The 7,387-nt window shown below is 42.5% G+C and overlaps 1 pseudogene; it reads right to left on the reverse strand.

The window, feature by feature from the left end:
* Positions 1-6,778: 6,778 nt before the first annotated feature.
* Positions 6,779-6,908, reverse strand: LOC112482927 (annotated as a pseudogene).
* Between the last annotated feature and the right edge of the window lie 479 nt (positions 6,909-7,387).

A 7,387-nucleotide genomic window follows, 5' to 3' on the forward strand; every position in this document is an offset into this window, starting at 1 on the left:
GGGGGAGCGATTTATAATCCTAGAGTTGACCTTCAAATCTCTAAGGGCCTTTGTGGTCCAGCCCAACTCAGGGGGCTCTGAAAGTTTTTGAGTAGTAGAGTCACAAGGGCGAACGACAAGCTGCCTTGACTCATTTTAAGAAAGAGGCAATATTAATCAACCAGTCAATTCATTTGTCGGGAACGCAAACGGAGGGGCAGATCATGGAACCTGGCTGGAAGATCCCTTTGAAAGCAACTATAGGAACCCGGATAATTAGTTAAGGAAAAATGGAAAGAAAAATAAAGGAACGATGCGAGGCAGGACTAAAAAGACTGGGAGGTAAGCGAGAGGGAAAACTAAGTGATGATGTAAATGCGATAAAATAAAAATGATAGCATCTTGGACAGACCTAAGTGCATCAGGAGGCGTAACTCATTTTCGATGAAAGATGAATTCAGTACTGTCTATGTTCAACTCGAAACGCCCATCAAAGATGAAAGCAGGAATATTAAGCGAATAATTGGACGTAATAGTTTCAAAGCACAGAACGCAAACTGGAGAAATAGTGGATAAAGACAGTAGATAAGACGAAGGCATTCAAAACGGAACAACTGAAGCCAAGGGCGGAGCCTTGGTTATGTCTCCATCTATGGGGGAGGTCAGGTGGAAGGCAGGAAGACAGAAAAGGAAGAAAAGAACCCTTAAGTGAGCAAGTGCCCCAGGATAAAGTATTTCGAAAAGGAGGAATGATCAAATGATGAGAAAAGACAACTGGTCTAGAAATGAGATCATCTGGCGACGTTGGAGACAGATCTTTTTAAGCTGTAATAGGGGCTTAATCCAGATTACAGTATGAGGACGGCGCTAATGAGAGTCTGTGGGAGGCGAGGAAATGCAGGCCACACTGTCTACTCTTCTGAGAAGTTGGCCAGGAGAAGGAATGAGAAGGGATGGTCATCAGACGGGTTAGCGCAGTTCAGAGAAAATGTTTCGAGACGAGGAACCCTGCACATCCTTGTGCTCAGGGAAAGAATGTTTAAGGGGAAGGAGAATTGGGAGTTTGGGGGAAAATACGAAGCAAGATGGCACCAGCTGACTGGAGACATTTAAGTCCCACCATATTAAACATGTTGAAAGTAAGACCAGATGAACAAAGGGCATGCAGCTGGAAAGCCGTACCGATGAGGAAGGGGGCAAAGCAAGCGCATTGGGGGGGTGGACAAAAGCTACTAGAAAGGAGACAAATGGGAGGTCCCTAAAGCCTTCGAGACAATGGCAAATGGTTTCTTAGGAAGCTTCAGCCCCACTGAGCTCTGGACCCTGAGGGCTTGGACCCTGCACCTCTCTGCCCTCACTGCGTCCTCCTTCAGAACACTGCTGCCTCCACAGCCCGACGCGGACCTGCTCGCCGTCTAGAGAGGCTCACATCCAGGAGCGGGGAGCTCGATGTCAGGGGCTCTGGGCACCGAGCTGCTGGGGTCAAGATGCCTCTACTCCCTTTTCTTTCAAAACTATCGCCGATACAGCAAGGAGAACAAGAGTCATATCTATTTTCAATGAAACTGAGAGAGGTTAGTACACAGAAAGGAAAGGAAGATGAAGGACTGACTGGTGAGTTGGCGGAGGGAGATATGCATGAGAAGCAAGATGTTTTGCCTGGCTTCACTCCAGAAAGGCTCAAGATTTGAGGTACGGTGAAAAGAGAGAGGTGGCCGGAGACTTGAAAACAGTGGAGTCTGGAGCTATCTACCCCTGGCTCCACGAGGAATCTCTTCTCTCTGGAGCCTTGGGGACAGCAGAGGTGGAGAAGAGCATGTGTGAGTCAGGGATTTAAAATTGGGAGAGTAAATAAAATTGTACAAAGCAAGCAGCGGGACCCCCAACTCTCCCCAGGGCTAGCCCTGGGACTGCACCAGAGTACCTGGCAGTGAGCCCCACCTGACTCAAGCCGTGTCTGTGCACGTAAGGCTTCCAGACAGCTTTTTAGCTACATTCTGAAATATAAAGGAAAAGCCAAGGAGCACCAAATATATGAAGGGAACCCCCTCATGAAAGAGTACAAAAACCGTCATTATATTTTCAAGTAAAAGATGGTATCGCATCTAAAATACAAGAACAGGATGAGGATAAAAATAGGAACAATACAGAGCCAAAAAGGAACTCTTGGAAAGTAAGGGTGTGATAACAAATAAAATATTTTTTAAGTGGTGAAAGTATTGGAAAATAAGAAAAATTCGTTAGAAACTAGTACAAGAAATAAAGCATTAGAAAATGTGAGATAAAGGTTAAGGAAAATTCAGGAGATTAAACATCCAATTCATAGGGATTCAAGAGAGGGAGGGAAAGAAAAAAAGAAAATTCACAATTGAAGGACATGCATTTCCAGATAAACGGATCTAAGTAGCACGATAATAATAAAAGACCTAAAGTAAGGCACATCATTGTGAATTTCAGAATCTCAAATATAAAGATAAAATCCTAACGCTTCTAGAAAGAAAAAAAAAAAAATTAACCCCTTCCCCAAAACAAGAACCAAAGTAGCATTGAGCTTCTCAAAAGTAACATCTAAAATTAGAGAACAGTGGAACCATGCCTTTAATATTCTGAGGGAAAATTATTTTCAACCCAGAATTCTGTATTCTACCAAACAAATAGTTAAGTGCGATAGTAGACTAGACATTTTCAGACATTAAAGATTTTTTTTAAATGATTTCCGTGCACTTTTTCTGAAGCTATAAAAACATGTGTGCCACTAAAAAGAGAGAAACAAACAAACAAAAAAGATAAAACATGAGCTGCAGGAAATGGAAGACAGAGGCAGAAGAAATATAAAGGGAATTCACAGCATCGTAGCAAAAGGAAGCCTCAGGATGCAGCCAGTTTAGAGCACGAGCATTCCAGATGGGACAGGAGGAGAGGGGGCTTCAGGAGCCATGTCTCCAGGCAACGAAACACACACATGGAAGGAGCAGGTAGGTATCCCATCGACACCATTGAGGGAGATTTTACAGGACTTCCGTAGTAAGAAAGCTTGGCTACAGATTCGAAGCGAAGCATTTCAGGTTTCCCGTCATCACTTGCAGCCACATAACAAGAATAAACTGAACAAACTGCAGATCAAAACTTCTTCTTAGTTTCCTCAAAGAAGTGAGGTCACAGGGCAAACTGCTGGCCCCCAAAACTGAAAAGACAGGCAGAGGAGCACAGAGAAGCACAGTTTACCTGGCACAGAAGCCCACAGCTGGCGCCAATCACGGTGGGATGACTTTAAACTGATCGACACGCTGCTGGAGATTCAGTGTGGATGAGCCTGAGAGTTAAAAATGAGGGGGTCCAGCTTGAGGGGGCACCTACACATTTGTGAATTTTACTTCCATGAGCCCTGCCAGATTCTCGCATTGAAGATGGGAGAAAAAGCCCCTGTCATCCTGGCAGGAGAAAGAGAAAAGTAACCATTCTGAAATGTGCCCATAACGCTCTGTTCTCCTAAGAAGCTCTCTGTTCCATCAGTGGAAACTATCGTACCAGAGCCTGACCAACTGGAGTTTTACTAAAACCTAACCCTAACCCACCCGGAGAACAGGAAATACCCAGCTCCGGGTCCCTCCAGGCTTTGACATGGAAGAAGAGAGAGACCTCACTCAGGTTCACTAACAGACTGAAACGCAATCGCGGGACCACCCAATGATGCCCCTTCCCCACACACCATCACATCGAGAGGGCACCTGTGTAACAACGGGGTATGGCTGAAAGAATTGCAAGCCGCGGACCCCATTGAAGAAGACGTCTCTAGGGAAACTTGAAGGCAACAGGAAAGACAAGATACAAGAATATTAGAGGAGATTTTAACCTGTGATACCACAGCTGTAACAAACACTAAACACAGCCTAATTCCTAACCAGACAAACATAGCGCCACACAATGAAGGCCCATCCATCTCAGTTTCTTCAACTTGATACATCACCTCCAGCTTTCAACAAAAATTACAGAGCATGATAAAAACAAAAAACAAAAAGCAAAAAAAAACAACAAAAAAAATCCAGTCTGAAGAGACAAATCGAGCACCAGAGCCAGACTCAAAGAAAGAAAAAAATAAAGTAATCACTTCTCTGGGGGGATTGGGGGAGTGGGAAGAGTTGTATAATAACACAAATGTTCTCATAGTGTACTACTTGGCTCAGCTGTGAATGAATTTTACAAATTCACACTTAATATGAATGTAATAAAGGATTATGATTATAACTATACTGGGCAATGTGTAAGTGATTCAAGAGAAAGAGGTGGTACACGCATATTATTTTTAAATGCGAAGGTGAAATATCAGGAAAAAAATAGCTGAGTTGAAAGAAACAAAATCGTGAGACTGATGATTTTTGAATAAAACCATTCAACATTATTTGACTTTTTAACTTGTGTGCAAATAAAGGAAGTACTTGTCAATAAATTTTGGTCCAAGGTGAGAAAGGATTGTATATTGTTGAGTGGAGAAAGAGAGGTGGGTGGGGCTACAGAGACATTTGGAAGAAAAGATGAAGGTGTGGACAAACATATTTTGAAGTGAGAGGCTGACAAGGGTCAGGGGAATGACATAAAACTTAAAACTAATGGCTTATACCTTCTAGTAGAATAGAAGTTTAAATCAACTGCTGAGAGTAAGCAAACTGGGCGAGTGTGAAAAAAAATAAAAGAATCACTATAGTGAATTTCCTGGACAGTCAACAAAAGGTGATTAAAACATCGCTGAACAGCGAGGTTGAAGCTACACCACGTGCATTTTTAAAGTATCTATTATAAACCACGTGTACGTCAAATACTCTGCAGTATTTCAGGTTGTTTATATGCCCGTGTTTAAAATACACAACTTTGTGACCTATTTCTCACTGAGGTAACAACACAGTTGTAGTGTTACGTAATACACAATTAGGTTTTCTGTTTCTGTGATTACCGTCAGTCTCTTTTGTTGATTAGAACCAAGGTTGACAGTTCAGAGCCTGGATGGCCCAATTAGCATCCCTCTGGCCCACTCTCGCAGACTGCCATCCCTCTCGTAGACTGCCACCCCTCTCCTGGCCACAGGCTCCATATTGGTCTCCAGAGTCATCAGGACATTGTTTGAAGCAGAAAATGAATTAATTAGTTGGAATATATGACCAGCATAGAAAAATGACACAAAATGTACCATTTTCCATGTGTGACTGATAAAATTTCGGGATAGGGTCTTAGCCCTTGACTTGGTGACATCAGAGCGGCTACAAATCCTGGCACCAACGGTGCTGACCTATGCGTGCACGGCTCCAGTCATCTCTCTCTCAACAGAAAGCCAGTAGGTCTTATTTTTCTTTTTTCATCAAGAGCCTCCTATGTGGCCCCAACGTTTCGATCTTTATAGCTTGCTTTCTTGAGTGGTTTCTGTGATTCTAGCTTAGTTCCTCGTCCCCTTGCTTCCTATGCCTGTCTCCTAGTCCTCGGCCCTCTGTGCATCTGTTTCCTGACATCCTTCCTCTGCGAGCTAGACTACTCCTTGTTCTCAGCTCTGAGAGTGGTTCAAAGTCGAATCCCTCCGCCACGACCTCCCCCCGCCCTCTCACGTCACATCTCTCACGTCATCACCTCTCACGTCATCACCTCTCACGTCATCACCTCTCACGTCACACCTTCAGTGCCTGCCTGGCACTTCCCCGGGGGAAATATCAAGCTTCCATCTCAAAGTCAACGTGCTTAAATTGGCAAAGCATACAAACACAAACAAAGAATTAATGTGAGAACAACGTATAAATGTGAAAAATATTCAATATCATTTGTGATAGAAGAAATGTAAATGATGCAAGAGTAGTTAAGAAGATTTCAAAAGGAAAAATAAGAGAATTTACACTAATATAATCAAAATGACGTACGAGTGGAATGAGAATAGAGAAAAAGCGATAGAACATATATGAATGTACAAAACAGCTCTGGATGGATGGATGGATGGATGGATGGATGGATGGACGGACAGATGTGAAAGGCAGATGTAGTAATTTAACATAAGCTAAAAAGTGGGGAAAGTAAGTATTTTTAAGAGTAAATGGCCATTCATTTGGAAAAATGTTAAGATTTCGAATGCATGTCATACTAACAAAATATTCCTAATGGGTTAAATAGCAAAGTGAAAAAATGTATAAAAATACTAGAAAAATGCAGAAAATATTTCCGTAATCTTGTAAAGAAAGACTTGCCCACCGAGAAACAATAAAGACAATCCACTCGGATTGTCATCAAAGGATATGAAAACGGAAATCATAAAGAAAAAAAATTAAATTTTCAATATGTAAGTAAACAAGGACAACCAAACAGAAAGTGAAAGAAAAATCTATAAAGCGAGAGACACCACTTTTCATCTAAAAATGGGAAAAACTTAACATTTAGTGTCAGAGTATAGGAAAATGTGCATTTATACACCACCGATGAAAGTGTAAATATTACATCTTTGGAAGAGGGTGATTTGTTATTACCTGTAAAAATATGCATGCTCATGGCTGATGACCCAGAAATTCCACTGCAAGTACTGTATCCCACAGTGACAGCAGTAACAAACGCACAGAGAGAAATGTGCATAGATGCTCAGTGTAGCGCTGTGCATGACAGACAACAGGGAAGTCCCCACTGCCCGTCAGTAGAGGAAGTTACATAAATTACGTTACTTGTTTAGGTTTTTGTTTGTTTGTTTGTAACTTTTTAGGGGAGGCAATCCTTAGTTGACCTCACAGATTGCAAGGGTTTTGTCAGTTTACAATCCCTTATTTTTTATTATTTTTGACCCCTACAGCACCTGGTCTTCCTAGGTGGTCTCCCATCCAAGTACTAACCAGGCCCGACCCTGCTTAGCTTCTGAGTTTAGCTTGGGATCAGACAGGATTCAGCTTATTCAGGGCAGCTTGGCCATTAGACTAGATTAAAAAAAAAAAAAAAACTCCTGGTTGAAGTTATGCCAAATGTTTACCTCTGAGGCATGGAGTTGGAGGAGGAAATTTTTTTCCCTTTTATCTTTAGTTTACAAATAATTTCTCTTCGTCCTTTACCTCCAAGAAGCGGGGCGGGGGGGATGAAGAGAAAAAAAGGAAATTCATGTGCTAAATAATCGCATTAGGATTAACTCAGTCTTGTAGTGGAGGCAGATACAGTGGCCAACAAAGATTGATGCTGTATGAATGGAAAGTCACTGATCTCCCCGTTTTCTTTTCACGGACTCTTCTTCCCGATCCTACTTATCCTGCCAGAGAAAAGGTCCTGTACGATGTGAAGGGGAATTCCAAACGTGGAACCCACAATCTTATGCCGGTCACATCGATGAAGAAGGACGGAGGCTGAGGCGTGGATGCAAGCCATGCAGGAGCCGCGAAGGAAGGCAGGGACAGAGAAGCCGGGC

This window comes from Pteropus alecto, unplaced genomic scaffold (assembly GCF_000325575.1).
Source record: "Pteropus alecto unplaced genomic scaffold, ASM32557v1 scaffold16, whole genome shotgun sequence".
NCBI classification, from domain to species: domain Eukaryota; kingdom Metazoa; phylum Chordata; class Mammalia; order Chiroptera; family Pteropodidae; genus Pteropus; species Pteropus alecto.